Source organism: Panthera pardus, unplaced genomic scaffold, assembly GCF_024362965.1.
Source record: "Panthera pardus isolate Hobbes unplaced genomic scaffold, ASM2436296v1 HiC_scaffold_25, whole genome shotgun sequence".
Classification (NCBI taxonomy): Eukaryota; Metazoa; Chordata; class Mammalia; order Carnivora; family Felidae; genus Panthera; species Panthera pardus.
Genome location: NW_026526821.1, coordinates 3,030,370 through 3,055,868, shown reverse-complemented (window position 1 = coordinate 3,055,868; position 25,499 = coordinate 3,030,370).

The following is a 25,499-nucleotide window of genomic DNA, read 5'->3' as shown; positions in this document are numbered from 1 at the left end:
ACCGTTCTCTCCCCATAAGCCTAACGTCTGGGGTTGCGTATGCCCACACATTTATCCAACTAGCTCCATTACCTACCATCACGAGGGACGCTGCGTTCAGAGTAGGCATTCAACTGTATTTCCCTAGTAATAAAGAATTCCAAAACAAGCCACTTGTAACAGTCTCATGATCTACAGAACATATTTTGAGAGGCACTGAATAAATACTCTGTACAGGGCCATCACCCAGCTTCTAGGATTGCCAGCCCATTCTGGAGTGGCTTGCGGGGGGGCGGGGGGGGGGGTGGTATGCCCGTGGCCATGCATCACGGCGGGGGGGAGACAATGTAAGATACCCAGGGCATAACGAAGTCAGGTTAGAAGGTGGCCAAGCCAAGGCAAGAAAAAGGTAAGATTCAAAGAGAATCAAGATAAGACCCCCAGAAATCCTTGTTGTTACCAGAATACTTGGATTTTATGTATAAGTTTTCCATTATTTGTTAAGTCTTCTGGGTTTTCTGAAATAGACTAAGAGAGGAGTGTTTGAATTTTCTCCTCAATTTAAATCACTGCTCTGCCGCTTACTGGGCAGCAAAAATCACTGTGCACTGAGCCTTAGATTCCTTACCTGCAAAAGAGAAATGATAGGGGCCCCCAGGTGGTTCAGTTGGTTAAGCGTCTGACTTTGGCTCAGGTCGTGATCTCACGGTTCATGGGTTTGAGCCCCACATCAGGCTCTCTGCTGACAGCTCAGAGCCTGGAGCCTGCTTCGGATTCTGTGTGTGTGTCTCTCTCTCTGCCCCTCCCCTGCTTGCACTCTGTCTCTCTCTCTCAAAAGTAAATAAACATAAAAATTTTTTAAAAAATTAAAAAAAAGAGAACTGATGTCCGAGAGCCCAGCGAACACATCCAGCTCATCAGTTTTGGTGTGGTCTACCCTTTGATGATGTGGGGTCTCCCTGGCAATGGCATTCTCCAGCAAGTTCAGAGCTGACCACGAAACCCGAGCTCAACGATTCTACGAAGGACCTCCACCTGGATTACTCAGTTCAGTTGCATTTTGCCCAGAGGTCAACAACGAGCTGTCAGGCATCTCAAAGCTCGCCTTCACCACCAGCAAAATGCCTTCCCTCTTATTTATGCCCAGGATCCAAAGTCACATGGGTCAGATGTTAGTTTCTCACCAGGCTGCTGGAATGAACCAACATCCTCTGTGCAGGACAGAGAAAGACAAGACACGTTGCAGGGTGAGGAGAGAAGAATGGACTCCCGGGCGAGCTCCTTTTCCTGAGACCTCTGCAGACATCAGGGCTCCCCTCTGACATCTTAAAGGAGCTGTAAAGTCTCTTTTTTCCTCACATGGTGGAGAAGAGCCTATTACCATCAGGTGTCGGGACAAATTATAGGTCTGTCGGCACGAGAAAAAAAAAATATCCACTCACAGCATACTCTGCTCTCACCCTTAAAAATACCTTTTGAAAATGTGTGTGTTTCGTTGGGGTAAAGAATTCAGCTTTCTGTGCGAGGCTTCTCAGCCCTGGTGCTGCTGACAGCGTGAGGCACACCGTTCTGTGCCGAGCACGGTAGGATGTTGGGCAGCGTCTCTGGCCTCTCTTGCTGGGTGATGGAAGCCCCCCCCCCTGAGCTGTGATGACCAGAAATGTCCCCGGATATCGCCCAACAAAATTCACTTCAAATTGCATCCAACCAGGTTCCCCAGCATAGCTTACTGGGGGTTCATGCAATGAGCCCGAATAATGCAGCCAAGTGTGGCCTCAGGTCCCGGGATCTCAGGTCCTAGGATCGCATCTCCCATGAGCTGATTCCCGGGGTGGGGGGCAGGAGAGGGGGGAGTGTTAAACCCAAAATACAATTTCTTCTCCCTCTCAGAGATTCCAGCATTTTAACATATCCTGGATTGGTAAATAATAGGAACCTTCTAGACCACATAGTCCTGGGAGGCTCCCATTGGCATAACCTCGTGCAGACACAGCAGGTCAGGCCCAGGTTCAGTGTTGATGGGGAAAAGCAATACTTCCAGAGAGGACCCGTGTGGGAAGAGGGACAAGAGACACGGGGCATCAAGTCTCACGCGTTCCTCTGGAGGGATGAGACAGTTGAACAGTTCATTGCTGAGATGGTCTCCGTGTGCCTGTCAGGGGTGATGCACAGCTCTGTGAATTTACTTAATACCATGTAACCACATGCTTTAAATGGGTAAGCGTCCATGTGTAAGTTCTATATCAATAGCTATGTTTTTTTTTTAAATTATTTTAAGGTTACTTATTCATTTCGAGAAAGACAAAGAGAGTGAGCAGGGGAGGGGCAGAGAGAGAGGGAGAGGAAGAATCCAAGCACTGTCAGCACAGAGCCTGATGCGGGGCTGCAATTCACAAACCCTGAGATCATGACCTGAGCCGAAATCTAGAGTCAGACACTTAACCAACTGAGCCACCGGGATGCCCCTGAATGACTATGTTTTAAAAAGATGAATTACTGAAAAGTCTGCTTCCTTCTCCACGTATAATGGTTGTGAGTTCGTAAAACTTGGATGTTGAATGTGTCTCAGAAAGAAAAAAAAGAGCAAAACTCATTTTTATGAGAAGGGTTTTTATCACTTAGACCTTGGAGCGTCAGGCCCAGGGAACCCGGGGGCTCTGTGACGTTGTTAGGGCCTCGCTCCCCAACATGCGGCTTCTGTCCACATTGCTCTCGTCCTGTCCTACCACGGGTGGCCAGGGAGGTGGATCGCTGTCTCAGACTGTGGCCTCCCTGCTTGGTAGCCACCATAGCAAGAGCCAACGTGGTCACTGACCTCGAGAGGAAGTCAGTTTGTCTAGCTCCAATATGTACCCTCCCCTGAGGGAAAGGGTCTCCTGACTGCCCATACACAGTCAGAAGACCCTCTCCATGGCCAGGCCGAGGCAGAGCACCTGGCTGACCAAGCCGACCAGGATCGTGCACCGTGGGCAGGGGTATTTCCCCAGATGGGAATCAAGGAGGTGCGGCTCCCATAAGACAGACAGCAAAGCCAACAGAACATGAAGAGTTGGAGGAGGTATCACAGGTGGTCTATACCATCGCTCCCAGCCCACACTCTCTGTGGTCCCACAATGTCCACACCTGCATCAGACTCGGACTGAACTCCCAGCCTGGACCGCAGCCCAGTCTAGATGAGCCAGCCTGTGGGTGACCCACAGACCCACGAGTGAGGAATGGAGGCTGGCTGTCGTAAGCCCTAAGGTTATGGGGTAGCTTGTTATGCAGCATCATTGTGGCAACAGCTGACAAATACACTCCCTTTGAGTCCTCCTGTGTGGAGCAAGGGATCGGCATCTTCTCGGAGGCGGGGATCTCCCCACAGTGAGAACCTTCACGTAACAGTGCGCCCGGCAGAGCACGAATCCCAGCCCTGTTATGGAGCCATGTCCCAACTTTTCAGACCCAGCCCCATGGGGCAAGTGGCAGGACATCAGCATTTACACCTTTTTCAGATTGCCTTTCGTATCTGCACAACAGGATTCTGAGCTCACTTCTTTGCAAGCAGCCCAGAGTTGTCAACCCTGGAATGGTGAGCATCTGTCTGTCCCCACATCTATCTCTAGGGACAACCACAGTGACCTGCATGGGCCTTCAGTCTTCCACAGCCATTCAGACACTACCTGCACCAAGGACATGGTTCAGCCTTTACATCAGAGGAGACACAATGCTCCCTAAACTGCAGGGAGGTGAAACCGTCCTCCCCCAGCATCTATTTGGTAATTTATTTATGAGATTTCAGCAGTGCCCTCTGTCATGTGTCCTGAGGCACACCAATGACTTCATCATGCATGATTCAAGCGTGAATAAGGAATCAAAGAGAAAGGTCAGGAGTCTGTGGATGAGGGATATTAAACACTCTTGGATATGATGTAGGGAGGACCTCTGAGAAGTGTTTCTTTTTCCAAAGGGTCATTTTTACTATTTTTATTTGAAGGGAATTTGAGACCAATGGAAAAGTCGCAAACATAATACAAAGGGTACCCATACTCCCTTCACCCAGGCCCCCTTATGTTAATAATCACACACAGTCTTTACCAAAACTGAGAAATTACATTTTTGCCACAACATTACTAAACAGGGTACGAGACTTATTTGAATCTCTCCGTGTTCCCACTAATGCTTTTCTTCTGTCCCGGGACCCGTTCTGGAATCCCGAACTGTGTCTGGGCATCGTGCCTTCCTCGTCTCTTGCAACGTGGGGCAGTCCTGTCTCTCCTTATCTTTGGTGACCTCGACAGGTGGGAAGACATTGGTCAGCTATTTTGTAGAAAAGCCCTGAGTTTGGTTTCTCTGACGTCCGCTCGTGATCAGACTGAGGCTCCGTGTCCCTGGGAGGTGTGCCCCTGCCCGAGCGTCACCCTGGGCTGTGTGACGCCGGTTGTATCACTGGGGATTTTCGACTTGCCCGAAGGCTGGTGTGTATGTGCCAGATTGTCCCCTGGGAACTTACTTTGTAAATATTAAGTATTTGGGGAGCAATGCAAATCCATTTCTGCTTCCGCTTGGAATGGAGCACACGGAACGGGAAAATTCTCCCATCTGTAAACTCGAGTGACTGTCTGCCTCAGTCCTGGAAACTGCACATCTGTCCAGTCCCCCCCACCCCTTCCTCGCTGTTTTGCCCTCCCAGCCCCCACTCCGCCCGACCCCAGGTTAACCTTTCCTTCCCATTCCCAAAAGCATTACTTGGTCCCGACACCCCGTGGAGATCAAGGGCCATGCCCCAGCAGGTACACGGCATGGGTCCTTCAGCAGAGAAGTCAGAATCACAGACGAGGGGGGACAACCACCAGAGCAGCCAGGGCAGACACAGTGACCCCCAGGCTCTCGGGTGCCCTCTCCTGACCCCCCAGGCATGCATAGCCATTCACACCAAGGTGGGGGGGGGGCTCCCTAGGCCTGGGGCCCTTGGCCTTGCAGCTTCCTGCCCAGGGCACCTCACCTTCCTTCAGCTGGCCTGCATCACCCCTTCCCTGCAGGTGGGGGCCTCAGAGTTACAAAGAGTAACCCTGGGTTCCCAGTGTTTCCTTATGAATGTCACCATCGGGTGTGTTGATTTCCTTGGCCAATCAGCTGCAACAATCCCAGATCTTTCGTTCTTTCCCTCCCTCCCTCCCTCCCTCCCTCCCTCCCTTCCCTTCTTTCCTTCTCTCCCTCTCTCTCTGCAACTGAACATAAGTTAATGTTTCCAAACAGAGACATTGACCCAGGATTTCATTTTCCTCCTCTGCAGTTTCTGCTTTATGAGGACCCCAGTGGTTACTGTGGAAACTTTTGACAGGCCCCGCAGTCAGGCAAATTAAATCTTCCGGCCTGAGCAAACCCTGACCTAGAACCTCAGCACTGTCTGCCTGCTCTTTGGCGGGTTTAGCCGGTGTCGGCCGTGGTAGGGCATCGGTTTCCCTCCCCGTGGGCGCAGGTTAAATCATAAACAGCCTGGAAACAAAACAAGCTTAGATTACAGGCAGCCCACTGTTGCTTTTCCGTTACAGAGGAGAGAAGAGGGCCCGGAACACGGAGAGGCTGTGCCAGGGAGGGGGAGGGGCGTGGGGTCTCTGGCAGGCAGGTGTCAGGCCGGGGCAGGTGGGCAGGTGCGAACCCGCCAGGGCCGGGACTCGCCGAGCTGATGTCCCCGCAGCCTGCAGGGCACATCCCTTCTGCCTTCACATCTGCTCGCCTGCACTCAGTACAGAGACAAAGTAGCGACCTAAAAATAGGCAGCTCCCACTGGCCTTCTGGAGTAGGTCAGAGTCAGAAGGCTTCTTTCCTGGATCGCGTTTCCGCCACCTTTGGCCCTGGGTGGTGAGGGAGGGCAGCCCCTTGCCAGGGGCTTGACGTGAGAAGGTGGAAGAAAGGGTCACCAAGGGGCCGTCTCGGCCAAAGTAACCCCATCGATCTGATTTCTCTGGCCCAGGTGATGCCAGACTGAGTTTCAAATTTATTTGTAATGTTTTGTGTGTGTGTGTGTGTGTGTGTGTGTGTGTGTGTGTTTAAATGAGATATTTTACATGAAATCTGGATTTCTAGTTTATCTGGAAAACAGGAAGATGTGGGATCCCTGGGGTCCCACCTCTGCTTGGAAGACAGGTCCGTGTGTCTCCTTTCCCAGCCGGCCACCCTCCTCACGCTGCCCGGCGCGTCCCAGACTCGAACGTCCCATGTCTGTGGCTCTTCATCACCTTACGGGTGTCTGCTCTGCCCCTGAACTTCCCTGCGGGGCCCCCGTAGGCATTCACCTTGTGACACTCCGGTGGAGAGGGCCAGGCCGGGCATGGAGGGGCATAGAGGGCCATCCACGAGGTGAAGCCACGTCCTCGCCACGGAAGCAGCAGGCTGCCCAGGCGGGCTCTGCTCTGGCTGGGGTTGTAATCCTAACCACGATTCGGTGAAGATTTGCTCAGGAGCGAGCGGTGCGGTGTGAGAGCCGGGGGCTCAGAGCCACACGACCCCTGCTCCATGTGATTGGGTCTGTAAACGAGGGGAGGGGTGACTCTGCCCCAAACTGTGCAGGCATCAGCTGTGTTACTTTCTGACCTGTGGTCCTGAGATGCTTTAACGAACAGGAGAGAGAGGGACTGAATCAGTGAGCACGCAGGGCGTTTGTCCTCGACCGAGCTTGGGGGAGAGCGAGGGACGGCCATCCTTGTGTGTGAGTGTCTCCTAAGAAATGGGGTGAGGGCAGCTGGGGACAGCTCAGGGGGGGCCTGACTTCAGGATGGACAGCCCAGCCCTACCCCCAACAGCTGCCACTGGAGAGGGCCAGGTGGGTGGGAACCATGGCAGGACCTGTTTGTCCTGGCTCAGGACTGTGCCTTCACTGACCCGTCAGGGTCTGGCAGTCCCATCCCTGCTCCGATGTGGTGGCCTGCGGGGCCTCCCCGCGAGTCTGGTTCAGCCGTCCCTGGGCACCCCTGCCCTCAGCTTCCTTATCACACTGTTCCCCAGCAGGACAGTCAACACACATTACCATCCGTCACCGAACGTCTTCCCTGCTGGCCTGTGAGTCCCAAGACACCAAGACCACTTCTGTGTCCACACTGCAGCCAGGGTTGAGCCCTGGGCCAGGCACAGGTTGGATACTCCAGGACTGCTCATTGAAGGAGTGACTTGGAAACTGCACCAGAGTCGGGCAGGTGCCCCCTGCTGGCGCCTCAACCCAGGGCATCCGGTGGGGGCGCCTTTGTCAAATCTGAACGGGGCCCACTTGGGGACCTAAGCTCTGCTGGACTCTTGACAGTGTTAATGTGACGGAAAAGGATCGCAGGGGCGCCCGGCCCCCGAGGCAGCTTCGTGAACACTGGGTGAGCGGGGTGGGTCCTGGATGGCGGGGGGTACGGCGGCTGCAGTCTGCCCCTGTCTGCTCCCTCCTGCTGCCACGCATCAGGGCCACGAAGCACATTCTGTCTCCGTCTAGAAACTGACAGAAGAAATACCCATGCTCTTTTCTGCAAAATGAAGACTTGGTCTCTTTTAGAGGGAGGGTGTGGTCCCGCCCCTCCCCCCCCAAGAGGAGAAACAGGAAACGTCCTTTCTGAAAGGATCTTTCCAAAAGGATTGGGGTTATTTTTACTTATACGCAGAAAACAATGTGACTTCAAGTTCTTGAACTTTAGAGGATGCCGGAAAAATTGTTTTAAATACGGGAAAATGTCAGATATTTGTATTTGACCAAATGGCGATGAACTTAGTGATGGAGAGACTAGGCTCTCTGTTGGAAGTTGGATGATGCTAAGTCTGCACAGAAAATAAAAAATCTATGAACCTAAGGGATCCCAACATTCCGGTCTGTCCTCACTCATCACCTACATTGGTCTCTGTGCCCTGGGGTCCCCACGGACACCACTCAGATGTGCCGTCTCAGCCATTTGCTTGGAAAAGCTTAACAACGTTTGCCAAGTCTCGGTATGTTCCGTGAAAGACGTGTTCTGTAGTCAAATGCATCCATGGAAAGCAGATACAGAATACTCCTCCCTTCTCCAAGGTTCACGGGGCACAGTGATATATTAAAGGTCCTGACAAATCCTGCAGGAGAGACCCTGGTTTTGCTTCATTTAACCCACTTTTCCTGGACCTTTCAGACAAGGCACGTCTTTGGTGAAAAAACAAACAAAACACCTAAGACACCACTTGGGACTGTGTGGCAGCAAACAGAGTTTGGGGAGGCCTTGTCCTACAGAAGAGACGCTCCATCCTGTGCAGAGACCATCAACGAGAAAGAGCAAATGAAAACTTTGTTCAGCTTTAAAACATTTGAAAAGAGAGAGGGTGCGTTTGAGCTGAGATTTTGAGACAGAAAAAAAGCCTCAGGTATCGACCGCCAGACGGCATCAGTCCATCCTTCCCTTAGGACGCAGGGCAGGAAATCTGTCAGCCGTGGAGCCTCCTCTGTTGGCTTTAGACTCACCCTTGCTTTTCGATGCTCCCTGTTTCCTGTAACAAGACCCTCAGTTGTACACGGTGCCCGTCTGACTGCACTCCTGCCAATCTGGGAACCAGCCCCACCCAGTCTGGGCATCATCCCACTTATTCTGAGGAGCCGTCAGAAGAGCACTGCTTCTCAGCCGTCGGGCGTTTTGACAGTAGGGCCTCAGTAGGCCTGTCTGCGTGTCGCAGGGAGCCCTGGCCGCCGGGAGCTCATACCCTTTGGTACCTGGGAGGAGACCTCTACTCTTTCTGACTCCAGTCTTTTCTCAAAGAAGCTTCCCCAACCCGACGCGTAAAAGGCGGAGCTCAGACGCATCTGCCAAGCTCCCCACCATGCTGTCTTCTGGTCTTGCTTCCCACTGACAAGACCCGTCCTTTGTTAAGCTGCGACCGTGGTGTCCTTAGGAAGGAGAGCCTTCCCTGGGACCCAGCCGAGACCCCGAGCTGCTCAGCGAGAGCAAAGGCAGGCAGTGATATTTCCTCATTGATCCAAGCGCTCTGGAGTGGAGGCCCAGAGGCCCGCCACGCTGCCATTCGCCCAGTGTTCCCATTGGCTAGAAGGAGCAGGTGTCTCCGGGATGTATGAGGCCCGGTTTTGGTGTTCCCAAAGCACAAAGGTAGAATCCAGCATTTCCCCCACCGGGCCGAGCTCTCCAAAGCAGGGATCACAGAGGGAGAGAGTCGGGTTCTCGCAGCTCCGCGAGGAGGCCGCGTTTCGCATGCACATGTGACCCATAAGAGGCCATCCGTGGAAACGGCGTCATCCCATCCCTGATGCGGATTAGCCTCGCCAGTCGGGGGAGCCGTCAAGCTTTCCCACCAGGCAGCGTAAGAGTCTACTTCCTCAGCAGCCCCAGTGAGGAATCAAGTCATAGTAGGAAGATTCCGTGGGCACCTGGAGGCACGAGGCTCTGTGTTCAGCGCTGTGGGGGCGTAAGGCACCGCCCTCATCCTCACGGATTCCGAGTTTGACTGAAGGGCTGAGATCTGTAAGCACGAAGCAGTACCAGGTAATAAAAGATAGGGTACACTTAGGTGCTCGCGGGTTCGGGTGGAACCCCAGAGACCGTGTGTTACATTTGCCTGTCCAGCTTGTGCTTTGGGGGCTGACCCTCCGGTACTTGTGGTTCCCAAGGGACTGTGAATCAGAAGACCTGGCTCCCTGGGGCCCAGGGGTCCTGTCTGCTCAGCGGTACTGCAAGTGGGATCGTGTGCCCAAGCAGGGCCAGTCAAACTTGTTACCAGAGTTCCCTTATCATCTATGGAAACTGCTTGAACCAAGAGCTCTTTCTGCCCAACTGCTGAAGTGTGCACAGGGCTGGCTCTAGGGCGAGGGAGGGGGGTCGCCGGGACACAAAGTGTAAGGGGGGACGTAGCTCTCAGGCATGACCCTGAGAGTGAGCGTCTCCTTGAATCTGTGCCAATTTGCCCTGCCCTGGTCCTGGTGCCTCAGGGCCATCGTCCCTCACAGCCATCTTTCCTTTCCACGGAGAGACAGCCTATCTGGAGAAGGAGAGGGAAAAGGTGCAAAGACACAGAGAGAGCTAGAACCCCAGTGATATCATGAGAGCTCCTGGATCCAGCCATGCCTGCAGCTTGTATTTCTGGTCACAGAGCTAATGCATTGAATTGGCTTTCTGTCCCTAAAACTGTCTTGGCACCTTCAAGTGGAGGGCAGCAAGTGACAGGGTACAAAGCGAAGCCTTGGCTGAAACGAGGTGACAAGGTGGGGGGGGTGATGTGAATCACTGTCCCCTGCTGAGGAGTGTGTGAACTTAGTCTGTGCGTGAGGACGTCACAAGCTGTCAGGGGTGTTCGTAGATGCTGTGTGGTGTTTGCTAAGAGCCCGCAGCCGAGGAGGCTCAGCCTACCCGCCAGAAGAGCAGAACGGGACAGAAAAGAACTTTATTGATTGCGTATTTTTCAAGACTGAGAGCCCTGGACCCAGCTGTGCCTGAAGACAGGCCATCCCTCAACTTCCGAGCTATGACAACCGATAGACTGCTCTTTTCTGTGAGCCAGGCCAGGCGACATGGGTAATGCCAACAGAAACTAAGACAGGCTTGGTCCCCCCTCGCCCACCACACGCACTGAACTATAAGCAACTTGGGGTCCAGTGTGATATTCCGGGCCTGGGTAGGGACGGAGACACTGTAGGCACACAGTCAGCCATGACACCCGGACGGATGGATGAATGGGTGGGGGGAGTGGTCCAGGGCCCCCTCTATGGGACATGTAGCCCCTGCCTCCTTGGAGCACCTAAGCAGGGAAGCAAAGTGGAAGGAGGCTTAAGGACCATCTGGGGCCCCAGGGCCTGGGTGCTGGGAAATCCCAGAGCTGAACAAAATGCACACACTTCTAACTTTCCGGGCCTCCTCCAATCGCTGTGCCCTGAAAGGATCTGGAGCCGGGGCTGAGAGGGTGTGGCAGACCTACCTACCCGAAGGTGACCTGTGATGAGTCACACCCTTGTACAAATCCCCTCCCCTCCAGAGCAGGCAGACCAGGGACTTGCTTCTGACCGGCAGAATAGGGCAAAGGGGATGGGAGGTCACTGTCATGAGCACATCATATCATATGACAATGGTGAAGGGATGGTGGATGCAATTAAGGTCCCTGTTTCATTGGCTATAATTAAATGGAGATCGACCTGGGTGGGCCTGACCTAACCCGGTGATGGAAAGTCCTTTATAAGAGGATCTCATCCTTCTCTGACATCAGAGACTCCCAGTAGAACAATATGCTTGTGCTGGCTCTGAAGAAGCAAACAGCCAGGCTGTGAATGGCCCACAGGGAGGGCCATCTGCCAGGAGCCGGGGCCACAAGAAGTGAACACATTTTGGAGCTGGGCTCCATAGGAGCTGGGTGGCCCAGCTGCTCCTTGGCTGCAGCCGTGGGAAACCCCGACCACAGGAAGGGCCTGCCTGGACCCCGACACTCAGGGGTGTGGCGACTACGTGTGGTGTTCCAAAGTGCGATGTTTACAGTAATTTGTGCAGGAGCGACAATAGGAAACTCACAGGGTTTGGGGAGATTTGATGGGGGCTGGGAATTCTCTACCTAAAATGAAAAGTCTTCTACTATGAGATTCAAACCCCGGCTGTGGGCCCGCACAGTGTCAGCAAAGGGTTGGCCCCATGCTGACCGCCGAGGAGAGACCCCGGAGTGTGGAAGGACTGTCTACACAGGTGCGTCTCACCCCTGTCCTCAGCCGGAAGACCTTCTGCACTCGTGCCGCCCGGCCCGTGCCTCAGGCTCGGATTTACAAAACAGTCCTCGTTCCTGCCCTTTGTGCCCAACCTTCACTGTGCCTCCGTTTCCCCACTGGGCTCCGGGGGAGACCTCAGCTCGGCCCTGACACAAGTCCGCTGCCGGCCTGAGAGTGTGTCATTCAATAGCAGAGCGGGTGAAACGTTCCAATTCCCTCACTCAATGATATTAAATTACACTTCCCACAAAAATCTCTCCCATTGCTGCATTATTTAAGCAGGAAGAGCTAAATACAGAAGGCCTCTATGTTTCATTCCTGATTCTCAGATAATTATAAATATACTGGCTTCCCCCCCCCCCCCCTTAATCATGGATTAACTTTCATGGAGACGGTTGGTTTCCTTTCTACGGAGACAAGGTTTTGACTGGAGCCCTAAACCAGTAGTAAAGATCGTGACTAATCTCACTCCCATCGTGCTCACCAGAACATGTGCCCGGGCATTTCTATAGCAACTGCGGCCGAGGGCCCGGAGGCCACGGCATATCTTGCCCTGGAAGCTGTTTTTCTTCTTGACCCGGCTTGTTACGTGCTCCAAACAAGGCTTCCGAATCCAGGCGGTATCCTCCGTGGGAAATGCATTCGTCATGTTACGCAGGGATATGCAGACGCCCGCACACCGAGTTTTAGCAGACCGAACCCCGCTTGCCCGTCCGTACACTTTGGTTTTGCTTTCCCGAGTGAGTTTCCAGAGGGGGCTGAGGGAACATACACTCGCTCTGCTTCAGACACTTCCCAGCTAATTGTGATAAACCACCAAGAGGAGACCTCACGACTCAAGTAAACAAATCAATCCGTGTTTGTGCAGAACCCAGGCTTGTTTAGGCACAGCAAATAATGCCATATCACTTTAATGTTTTTTAATGTTTTTATTTATTTTTAAGACAGAGAGAGAGCGTGAGGGGGGATGGGTCAGAGAGAGAGGGAGACACAGATTCGGAAGCAGGCGCCAGGCGCCGAGCTGTAGCACAGAGCCCGACACGGGGCTGAAACTCACGAACCGTGAGATCATGACCCAGCTGAAGTCGGACGCTCAACCCACTGAGCCACCCGGGTGCCCCCATATCACGTTAATAGAGAGGAAATACGGAACAGGGTTAGAGCGCAGCCTCCGGGTGGGGGATGCCCCGGGATTCTCAATCCTGTACTGCTATTCCCCAGCTCTGTGACCTTGGGCTAGTGACCCAGCCTCTCTATGCGTCACTGTTTCCGTCTTCAGAATGTGATATTGCTAGTGCTTGGCGCATAGGGCGCTGACCAGGCTTAAATGAGTTACCGAGTGGAGAGCCCTGAAAATGGTGCTTAGCCCGTAGTAACTTGCATGGCTTTGCGGCTCTTCTTTGGCTATTGTTACCATCGCCTTCATTTTTCCAGGGTGGACTTCACTGAAATGAACACCACAGGCGATTTACTGATTTCCTCACCGCCTCTCCCATGCATTCATTCATGCCCCCAGCATTAATCCGTGTCCCCTGCATGGTGCCTGGGGCGGCTGTGATCTAGGTGACAAATTTTCGGTAGCACTTTTCTCGTCTGCAGGGAACAGCTTAGATTCACTCCAGGTTGAGCTGAGTCCTTCCTACCTACACCGAGCCTTCTCCCGCGAGTTCCTGCAAGAGACAGGACACTCCAAATTGTCTTTCTTGGGCTCCAGATGTGTCCACAGAGAGAATGTCTCACAGACGAGGTCAGTGGGAGAAAATGAGCCAGATACACTCATGCGGGCATTCTGCTGAACCACGGATGCGTTGCCCTCCTCCGGCTTTCCCAGTGCTTCGGGATCTTGGTCATTCTTTGGGTTTGAGCAATACAGGAGCGGCAGATTCGGGACTGTATTGTTCTCTTCTGCAATCTTATTTAAGCCCTCTGTGAGCATAGGTGAGTTTTCAGTGGCCAACACCTAGCACATGGGAGCGCCTGAATTTCCATCTCATTCATGTGCTAAATCTATTTCAGAGGGCAGGGATGAGGGCTCCACGGAGCAGTCAGGGTCACGCAGGTTACCACAAATGCATGCCTAAGAAAACACAGCAGCCAGAGAAAGATGTGCCCGGCCATCTACTCAGGCAGTGCCATTAATTTCCATCACACTACACTGCCTTCAGCCAAACGTTACTCTTCTTTTTACTTATTGCAATGAGTCCTTGATTTGAGAGAATAAGATCACCTATGGTACGCCTGCTCCGTCCAGATAATCAAATCACAGGTGTCCTTGCTTCTTCAAATGTAATCAAGGGCAACATCCGTCTACCCAAGATGAGACAGCCTTGCTCAGCACCACCCTGGAAGCAAAGGTGTCCTCTCCCGATCACGGAGGGCTTGAGGTTCGCAGGTAATTACCCCCATCCATGCTGACCAAATGCTTGTAAACGTCAGAGAATCACAGTCAAAGGAGATAAATTAAGTGGGAGGAAAGCAAAAGTTTTGAAGAAGTCAGTTTTTCGAACTTTTGATGGCATCTCTTTGTTGAGGTGAGAATTTTTAATTAAAAACTGAAACAACCAAAATCTCTATCGTAGCAATCATGCTTCACTCTATCTACATTTGGGGGAGTTGGTGCAGGGGAGCGGTTCTCAATGGGCAGTGAATTTCCCACTCACCCTGGGGGACATCTGACCATGTTTGGAGACATTTTTGGTTGTTGCCATTGGCACGTAGCAGGTGGAGGCCAGGGACACTGCTATATGTCACACAGCGCACCAGATGACCTCCCCCACCCAAGAGAGACCGTCTGGCCCCCACCATCAGCAGTGCCGAGGTTGAGGACCCTATAAGAAGGGACCATGGGGGGTCCAGCAGGTATACATATATATTTTTGTTTTGTTTTGTTTTGTTTGCAGGTATATTTTTATACAGTGTGAGAAAGCCACTTGCTAGGCTAACTCAAAACGTAGATAGGACCTGAAGAGGAACATTTAACATTTAAGTACCTGTATTTTCACCCATCGGACCAAAAATCACTGAACATTTTCCTTTAAGCAATGAAGCTGCCCCAAATCATCATTCTGTCATGCATGTGAGCGACATTATTGCAAATAGAAAAGATAAAACATTTGTTGAGCGGTATCACCCTCGCCACGGGAGGAAGTGAGCGAATGCACGTGGCACCTTGGATGCAGCACATGTGTGGCTGTGGGCAGTGTGGCCGTGACCGCCCGACGAGGGCTGCGTGCTTTGGGTGCTCTGACTGCGATCAGACGGCTCAGTTCTGGGGCGGGGAAGCGGTCTCGCCAGGGAACAGGACTCGCGGAGGTCGACCAGACGGTTAGTGGCAAAGCTGAGGCTGGAGCGTGCACCTGGCCTCCTGTGTCCGGCGCACAGAGGAAACGCTCCGTCCTCTTAGCGGCCGGCACTGCCCCTCGTCTTCGAGCGTCTGAGAATGCAGAGGTCGGGCAGGAGCAGGGCCAGCGGGGGCACCCAGTGTGGCGTGTCAGGGGTGGTAAGGGATTCCAAGCTGTGTGGTTGTGCCGCTTCGACAGTCCACGGGCAGTGGGAGGTCAAGCTTGCCCAAAGGCAAACCCCTTTATCTGGCCGTTAAGACCCCAAAGGCTGTGGAGAAGGGGATGGGGTTCTTCTGTTTGGAGACCTAGTCTTATTTACTTCCTTGAAGATCTTATTTTGAAAGTCCTGATCATGACTTTGTGCCTGTTCTTGGATTTCACACCGCGGTCAGGGTGGCATGGAGAGGCAGAACCTCGAAAGGTGGCCTGCACCCCTTGGTCGGCACGTGGCCAAACTCAGGGCCAAACTCCCGAGTCTCCGAATCCTGCCCTGTTAAGCCATCAAATCCCACGGCAAAAACTCTCCATTTCTTCCTGATCTCCTTAAGGGCCAAGACACCCAGGAAGCAGGTGGGGGTGCAGAGAAGTAAAAGGACCCCTTAGAGCCCACAGACTCACACCGTCTCTGTTTCCCAACGGAACCCCTGTGGCATCACCTGTGGGCAAGAAGGCTGAGGTGCAGAGAGGCCAAGCAGGTGTCCGAGTCCCTGTCACCCGTTAGTGCCGACACCAGGCTTTGTTCCCAGTCCGGCCGGTGATCCCGGGGAGCAGGTGCCCCAGATGAGGCCCAACACCTCAGCCACTTTCAAGTGCATGGGTGACGTTGGAGGGCAGCTGATGTCTCAGCTTGCCCATCATCAGTTTGAAAGTGAGGATGACCTCTGTGCCATGCTCAGCCCGGAGCCCGGTACACAGCACGTGCACAGGAAGGGTGTCCCCACCGCCACGGTTTCTGATCCAGGGGTCCCACGACGCTGGCCACACAGAGCTTCAAGGTGCCGAGGACCAGTGTGCGAAATCCAGGTGTGCAGCCAAGCGGGCAGAATTTAGCACAGTCAGCTCGGACCCTCAGGGTACCTGCTCAGTCTCCTCCTCCGGGACGTCACCCGGCTTCCTCCCAGAGCGTACAGACGCACCTCACGCTGCCTCCCCAGTGCATTTCCGCGGGTTTCCCCACGATGGAGTTAAACAGCACAGCTGCCATTTCACACCTGAAGTACAATTCTTCGGCCTCTTAGTTGGACCACAGTTGGGAAAACCGGGGCCTGCTGTCCGGCCGCCAAGACCCTTTCTCTGCACGTGGTGAATTCCTAGCCAGCACAGAGTAGCAGGGCGACCAAAACAGCCTAATTTCTTTAATCTTTCCCGTTAACTAGCATGTAGGGTTTTATCTAAATACTCCGGGGGGAAAAAAAATGCAGTAATGGCAGACAGAGCAGGTGACTGACCATCCTGAGGGCTCGGGAAGCTGATCAGAAAGCTTCTGGCCAGTCCGTCGTTTCTCCATCTCTGAAACGGACTCTGACCGCGCATGCCACAGCACCAAAAAAAGAGGGAGAAAATATGTAAACGGAAGCCAAGGCTGGCGGGCCAGGCACAGTCACTTCTGTCTGGAGACGATGGTCAGTTTTTCACTCCAGGAGTTAGGTTTTAACAAGGTACTTACTGCCAGCAATTTTAGCCCAGAAGCCTAGGTTCACCAAGAGAATAATTACAATTAAGGCGAAATAGGCATCCTGCACCTTGATAGCCGCTGCAGATCTCTACTAGCTCTGTCGATGAGTGACAGCCTCACGGCCACTTCCTCCGTGCACCAGGCATGGCCTCAGCTTGGGGCCTCATGTGGCCTTCTGGTCACATCTGCATAAGAGGGTCCCGTGGGGCCCCACCCATTTCCTGATCCCAACTCTCCTGAATTCCACTCTTCTCCCCTAATTAAAAAAAGAAAAAAATAATAAAAGGACTTCCTTTAAAGGACAGAGACTAAGAAAACCAAGTGCTGACTGATGTCATTTCCTCTTTGGGGCTGCGGGGCTGACGACCCGCGCAGTTGCTGTGCTAGGAGCACTGCGGTTTGCATCTCCAAGTCTGGGATTCTGCCGAGCAGGACACTGAGTAAGACTCCACGGGGTTGGAACCGGAGCTCCGTTCCAGGCCACCCACGGACACCTTCCCACCCACCTGCTGGTTGTCTGTGTGACATCCGTGGGGACATCTCTCTGAAGCCAGAGGTCACCTGGGAGACTTGATGAGCATACCGATCTGGGGTGAGGCCACCAGGGTCTGACCACTAGTTCAGAGCCATTGGCCCCACCGCTCCGAGCCTTGACCATTGGCACGGGCGAGGAGGAGAGCATACAGCCTGAACATGGAGTAAGGTGGGTCTGGCACATGGGTGGGCATTCCTGGATTTGCGCTTGTGTCATTGTAATCAAACTGCCTTCAAGACTTTGCTTGTGAAAGCTACCTTCAAGGAGGTAGGCAGGTGCTAAAACTATGGATAAAAGGTGAAATCAAAGCAAGGTAGTCTACAAAAGTGATGTCTGGGGGAATTGAGGGCTTCACAAAGGTCTCAGTATAATGAAGCCAAGGTCTGTTGTATTATCATGCCTAAGAATTTAATAGTATAACATGGCGTTAGAGAAAACGGCACTTTGAGCTGACGTGGCCCATTATTTCCACAGCAGTACATGCTGTGGGCACAAGAAACCCTTGGTTCTGGCGACAAGGCCACAGCTCGGCTGAAGCGTTACATGTCATAGAGTTGGACAAACGTGGGTTCCACGTTCTCAGATGGGGGAAAGCCTGAGCGGGGCCCATCCCCTAAGTCTCGGCTTCCTCATCTGTGAAATGGGGACAAGGAGTCTACCCTTCAGTGCCACCGGAGAATTACAAGAGTGAAGTACTCCCAAGCGTCCCCACTCTGTTCTCCTCAAACATCTCCCTCCTTCCTTGTTGCCAAGGTAATGTCCCCTTGCCATCTGGGGGACAGGGGAGTGAGACAGAAATCTTGCTGTGTTAGCACCTTGGCCAATGTTCCTCTTTCTAATTTCCATTTCTGGGGAAGGCTTTAAGGAAGAATTCCCCCCTTAAAATGGTAAATGTCCATTCTCATTGTTACTCAATCATTTCCCCCTATTTACCATTTAAAATATTAGTTCTAGCTTTTACTTACCAAGAAGAAAGACTGTTACAGTTTCCATGATTTCAATGGCAACTCCCTGCTCTAACTTCACTCGCTTTCTTGACTGTGCTGAGTGCGCTCCTGGGTTTTGTATGAATGATGGAGCCATTCGTGGGGTTTGATTACAGCGGTGGGCAGGTTGGTGAGCGATTCTCCTCTGCCCGGATTTCAATTGGTCCTCACCAGCAACAGGTGGATTGGATGAAAGGACAAGGAAAAACAAATACGGGAAAATTAAGGTAGAGTAAAAGTACCCAAGAGAGAATATAAGTTATTTATATTGTGCTTTTTTATTTCAATACACCATAAGAAAAAAAAAAAGGTTGCATTTAAAAAATGAATTTGAAGGCTCAAACACCTACGGTTAGCTAGAAAGTATATGAAATATTATAAACTCAAAATCTTCCCTTGAGTGTGCGTACCATTTCCAGTGTGTACGATGCTCTTACTGTGTGATCTGATTTTTCCTCTAAATGATTCTGTCTGTTCAGTGTCATTAGCTCTCTCTTAGATGACAGATCTGTAACTGGAAGGGATGAAATCATTTCCTCCACGGCCAGGTGACAGTCCTGGCTGGACCCTGGACGCTTTTACCTAAACCCAATTTCCTTTCGAAGACTCATGGCTGCAGGGGTGCTTGGGTAGCTCAGTCAGTTAAGTGTCTGCCTTCGACTCAGGTCATTTTCTCGCTGTTTGTGAGTCTAAGCCCCGTGTCGGGCTCTGTGCTGACAGCTCGGAGCCTGGAGCCTGCTTTGGATTCTGGGTCTCCCTGTCTCTCTGTCCCTCCCCTGTTCATGCTGTCTCTGTCTCTGTCTCTCTCAAAAATAAATAAACATTAAAACAAACAAAGAAAGACTCGTGGCTGCTTTCCAAATGCCAGACCAGCCAATACTTGCTCTGCAAGATTTTAACCTGATGCTTCCTGGTGGGGACTATCTTGGAGGGACAGGTAAGAATGAAAAGGTATATGCCTGCCTTCGGGGAAGGGAGCACATAATTTCTCTCGAATTATATTTCTTGGCATCTCTAAAAACCAAATCAGATCAGACCTTTCTTATTCCAGGATTCCTCAACCTGGACACTGCCCATAATTGGCCGATTTGGGGCCAGATGCCGCTTTGCTATGCACAGAGCTACTCTGCATGGGTGGAATTTCTAGCAGCATCCTAGTCCCCACACATGGATGCCAGTAGTATCCCCACTGTCCTGCGACAACCAAATATGTCCGCGTGTCCTGTATGTGACAAGATCACCCCTGGTTTAAAAACTGTTGCCTTGGGGCACCCGGGTGTCTCCGTCGGTTAAGTTCCTGACTCTTGGTTTCGGCTCAGGTCACGATCTCACAGTTCCTGAGATCAAGCCTTCTGACAGCACAGAGCCTGTTTGGGATTCTCTCCCCCCGCTCCCCCACTCTTCCCCTGCTCGCACGCTATCTCTCTAAATAATTAAATAAACTTAAAAAAAAAAAGCATTGCCTTATCTCTTAAGAATACAACTTATGATTATACCTTACTATTTTCACCATTTAATTACTTGCCTTATTGTTTAATGGAAAGTTGAGAACTTCCTTGCAATCGCTTAAGCTTCACTACAAATTACAAGGGAAAAGAAAAATGGGAAACTTTTGCAGAACTGGCACGCCGAAAGCAAATAACCATTGTGCCATATGGGTTTGTGTCTGGGCGCAGAATTTTTACAAATGTATTTCAGATTCAAATGTCCAAAAATATCTGCCTAATGATATGTAGTTTCAGAGTAAAGACTTCATGTTTCTTCTAAATGAGCATTCAGTTTATAGAGATGGAAAACTAATGTGTTTTTCTGCTGCCAGAAACCATCTCCATGGTACTCAGGGACCTTTGTTGATTACTTTTTAGCTACATGATGTTTACATTATTCAAACCAAAAATACCGAAATGACGGGTACAAGGATCATCTTGGATTTTTTTCCCTTGTCTGGTTTTAAGATCTAGTTACACGTCTAATCGCAAAATAGGAGAGGCATCTTAATAAAATGGAGCATTGATTATAGATATCCTGTCCCACTAACCAAGTTCCTATTGAAAGCAGCAAAGGACGCTAAAGGCAGGAAATCGTACAATAGCATCAAAAAAGAAAAGGGTGTGTACATGCCACAAAATCGAGGGCTCCCTGCTGGATGTGGTGCACGTGAGACAACCTTGAAGGAATACCGAGGGTCAGACCACAGCCCAGTGTCGAGAGAGGATGGCATGGAGCCATGGGGAAAGGAAAGAGGAGCCCCTGATGAACTCATGTGAGAGGCAGCAGTTTGGCCAAAGGAAACAACGGTGCCCAGAAGAGAGGCCACTCCGGCGGAAAGTTCTAGGGTGGCTGCAGATACCCAGAAGGAGGCGCCTCGGCGGGTGGAGGTCAACCACCAGATTCGAAGGAGGGAAGAGCATGATCCTCCCTGACTCTGTAGGTGATGCTCCAAGAAGAAGGCTGAATGCACGCCAATGGACCAGGATTGAAGATCTTCTAGACGGAAGACAGGACAGGAAAAGCCAGCTCCGAAAGAACATCAGCAGAAAACCCAGAGGAGTTACTGCACCAAATCTTCTGGTTGTGTTGCCCATCCCCGCTCCACCCCTGCTTCTGGATCACTGTAGCACGCAGTCAGGAAGGAGAACTCCCACACAGTCCAGCGGGGGAGTGAACAAAATGTGAAGAAATTCAGCTGTCCACACGGTGTGGGGAAAATATCCCAGATCTGAAGAGAACACCACTTACCTGATGGCGTCTTATTACACCGCCAAGTGTAAACTTGATGCCTTAAACTCGTGCCTGAGTTTTTAATACTGTTCTCTTCATACCGTTGTGTAAATTCCAGCTCATGCAATAATCGATCGATCGACTGATTTGCCTCTTCTGAAAAGCCGAGGAAGTCATCTAAGAGCTGAAGAGAGCTAACGAAGATCCAGTAAGATGGGGCTAGTTCCAAGTAACAGCTCAATTCCCACTCAACCTCCCACATCAGGCAACGTGCTCAACATCTTCCCTGCCTCATTTCAGTGACTTCTACTTCCGCCCAGCTGTGGACACTTACACCAACGCATTTGACCTCTCCGGGTGGGCACTTCATTATTTGGCAGTTGTGAAGGCTAGCTTGAACACTCTCAGGGTACGTGGAAAGAAGTCTACATTTTTCGGTGGCTGACTCAAGTGGCCAATGGCTTCCACTGATTGTAACTCTTCCTTGTCAGAGCCTCTCCGTCCACGCCACATGCGTTATCCGCCCTGTGCTGGAACGTGTATCGCTTTCCTCACGAGCACAGCAGACCTGTCATCTTCTTGGTTTTCTGTCAACACTTACTTATTCACTGGAAGCTGCCTGGTGCACGCAAGTCCAGAATTTTCCGCCATCTCTGGTGAATCGCTTCACTTTCCACAAGGTAGTGACTTCATACCCTTCCGTGTCTCCTTCATCCTAATGCCTCCCGGGGCAGACCACACAGCTGCCTTCGCTATCTCTGCTTATGATTCGTGGAGGGTGCGCTTTGAACCCCATAACTTCCCATCTTTTTGGACATTCCATTGGACCTTCCGTTTATCTTAGAAATCTTCTGGAAATGGCATATGACTGGATTGAAGAAATAATCTGGGGGCACCTGGGTGGCTCAGTTGGTTAAGCATCCGACTTCAGCTCAGGACATGATCTTGCAGTCTGTGAGTTCAAGCCCCGCGTCGGGCTCTGTGCTGACAGTTCAGAGCCTGGAGCCTGCTTCGGTTTCTGTGTCTCCCTCTCTCTCTGTCCCTCCCCTGCTCCTGCTCTGTTTCTCAAAAATAAATAAACATTAAAACAAATTAGGAAAAAAAACAATCTAAGTATTTCTTGCTTTTAATTGAATAGTATAGTCTTTTTTCAGTTATTGTGGTTTTTAAAAACTATTTGGATTTGCTTGTACAATCATACTGTCTTAATGTCATGTCTGCCTCCTATGGTGCTTAGACTGAGGAGTTTTCTTTTCCCCCCTGTAGCCTTTTATCAGATTTGGAAGTTTTGCCTTTTATTTACATTCCTTCAATGGTAACCTTTAACATTCTAACAGTAGGTATTTAACTTTCAAAGTCGAAAATTCATCCCTCTGTATACTCTCTTTTCAAAGAACATGTAGACGTCAGAACTCCTTAACTCTGATCACTCCTCTTCAACCTTCCACGTTCTGGTTACTGGTTTTTAATTTCCAGTTTCTTGATAAGCCACCCAAATTAGACATTTTCCCAGAATGCACCAGAGAGGTTTATGGAGATGAAAAATAAGAAGCAGGAGTTATGAGGCCAGAAGGGTTCAGAAATAGATCTAGTAGGATTTTCAGGTATGAAAATAGAGAGAATGCAGGGGAAGCAATAATCAGAGAGGTAATGCTTCAGAAATTTCCAGAGTCAAAGACCAAGAATCTATACAGTTAACAAGCACCCAAAGCCCCGAAGAGCATAAATAATATAAATCCCAATTAACCTTACTGGGCTGAAATGGCGGGATACCAAAGAAACTGAGGAAATCTCAAAAGCAATCATGGTGGGGGTGGGGAGGATTATTAAAAGAAATAACAATTAGTTACCAGATTTCTTTTTCATCAAGCACAAGAGAAGCTAGAATAAAAGGGACTGAAAACTTCAGATTGCTAAATGCTAAGTTTCTACAATTGATAGCCACCTGCGTCGCCGTCCGAGAGTGGGTTGGGTAAAGAACCTTTCAGACCTAAGGCAATTAAGTGTTTCACATTTACAGATGATCACTGGAGGAATTGACTAAGGGAATGGATTCTCCAGCATCATCTCCATATTGCTATGGTTACAAATTACCTCCGACATCTCAGTGGATTAAAAAAAAAAAAAAAAGCAAACAAATGTCCCTTCTCCTTGCCCTGATGCACTGGCTGGTATACACCAAAAATATTAATTTTCTTGCTCATGTAAAGTCTACTATGGGGGAGGGGCTGCTGTCTCGGTGCACAGAAGAAGAACTCAAATGAGTAATTTCTAGATTTATACCCTAAAAATTCTCACGCATGCACATGGAGACGGTACACACTTACGTTTATCATTACATTGTTATAACAGAAAATAGAGACCAACTAAAAGATCACTTGGGAAATGGATACAAATTATGGGATACAATGGAATATTGTAAAACTCTCAGCAAACTCTCAGTGGTGCAGAAAACCTAAAATATTTCCTCTCTATCCCTTGAAGAGAAAGTTTGACAACCCCTGTTTCAGAGCACTTAAAATGCATCCGTGCGAATACATCTGGAAAATAACCAAATTATAATGCAGGTGTGGGATAAAAAGAGGGTTCAAAGGATCTGTACCATCAGATCCGCTTTATTTTAATTATGAGTAAACCATATAAAATGACACTATATGTCAGGGATACATACGCATGTAAAAACTCAGAGCCAGAAGCATAAAGAGGAAAACATCTACACATTTCGGAGCTCTGGTAACTTCTGCAGAGAGAAGGAAAGGGGTTCCCTGGGTAAGGGTGGGAACGTTACTAGCACATTCACCAACATTTAGTGTCCTCCCAAATCCAAACCCGCCCTTTGTGAAAACTCTGTGTCTTTGTACATTTGAGCTACTCCATGATTTAGAATCACAAAATCACAAAATAAAGTAGTAATGAAGGTGGAAATGCCCCAATATGAGAAACGGGTTAAAGATGTGAGCTTTTGCATACAAATTTGGGAGAAAAGTGTATCCTGAATAAAAACAGAGGACAAGTTAATGTTTAAGAGGAGGGGAATGTCCCTGCGTGGATCGCCATGAAGCATCAGGGCTATGGGGCTAGGAGACTGGCAACATCCATGGATAGCTCTGTGTATTGTAACATTCCTCTCCACGTGTCCCCACCCACCCCCAACCACACACACCAGACCAGAAACTCTTTGTGGGCAAGACCCCTGCCTTTTTCTACCTCTGTGCCTGTGGCACCTGCCACTGTACCTGGGACAAATTGGCTATTTACCATACATACATTGAAATAAAGTCAAGATTCTGCACCCTCCATGCTGGGCTTACAATATTGATTTTGAAGATGTCAGCTGTGCAGGAAAAAATATACACCAACCATCTGGTGCTTTTCATCCCCAAAGTTTAGAACTCCGGTGAACTCTCAAAGCAGACAGACTTGAGAAGATTAGAAATAATATCTTCATCTCCCAAGATGGGAGCAAAGTGTTAGGAGACATTTTAATGCCAAACAGGTCAATCACGGTATAATTGCCTCTGATAGACACTCTAGAAATCAGAAACATTCTTTACCTAGAGCTGAGTGCCACTCGAAAAGATGACAGCCTTTCCTGCCTTTGAAAACATCAAAGACAATCAAAGCATCAGCTTCCAACCCCATCCTCAATATGGAACACCCTGCAAAGGAGGCTGCAATGAAGAGTCCCCACCAGGAGAGAAACTGTGTTGCAGGCTTCAGGGTGGACCACAGAGGACAGATCACACTGCCTGCCTCCCTTGGGTGGCTGGGTCTCTAGTCAGCCCTGGGGGGGTGTGGGGGGTGGGTCCTACCCAATACTGGGTTCAGACAGGCCAACGCTGATGTGGGTCGTCACCTAGTGGGGTTGAAAGGCATTAAAGGCGGTGTTTCCATCTGCCTGTGGTTCCACTAAAACTCTCCTCTGGGTTAACTTGAAACTTTACAATGAAATGCAAATGGTACCTGGGAGAGGTAACACTTTATTTCAGATCAAACATTAACACCTAATTTGAATTAATTTTAGCAGTTCCTTGGCCCCCGAGCAGAGTTACGAAGCAGTGGGACTATCAAGAAGGAATTTTATATCTCTGGTTAAAACTTGTTATTACTTTTAAGGACGTGTTTTAGAAGGCTCTTCCAGAGATGAATGTAGATGTAATTCCTTGAAGACTCAGTTCTTTGACTTAGTCCTGAAGCTTGGCTTGTCAATTGTTGTCTGGTAGGAACATTGGCTATTTCCTTTTAGAAAACAATTTGTCAGTGTTTGTTTGTTTGAGACAACTGTGGATCAACATACAGTTGTAAGAAACAATACAGAGACATCCTACATACTCTTGTGCCCAGTTTTCCCCAATGGTAACATAGGGTAGACAAAGCGTCTTTTCTGCCACCCGTCCGAGGTTCATTGGCTGGCGTGCTGCAAATTAGACTCACAAAAGACAGATTAACGAAGCTTTATGGCATGTCCATCACACTACCCGGGAGCGCTAGCAACTCGAAAGGTGGTTAGAATGTGGGCTTCTATAGCCTCTTAACAGAAGTACCTTGCACCCTGTAAAGAAGTGACCAGACACAAGAAAAGGAGTTT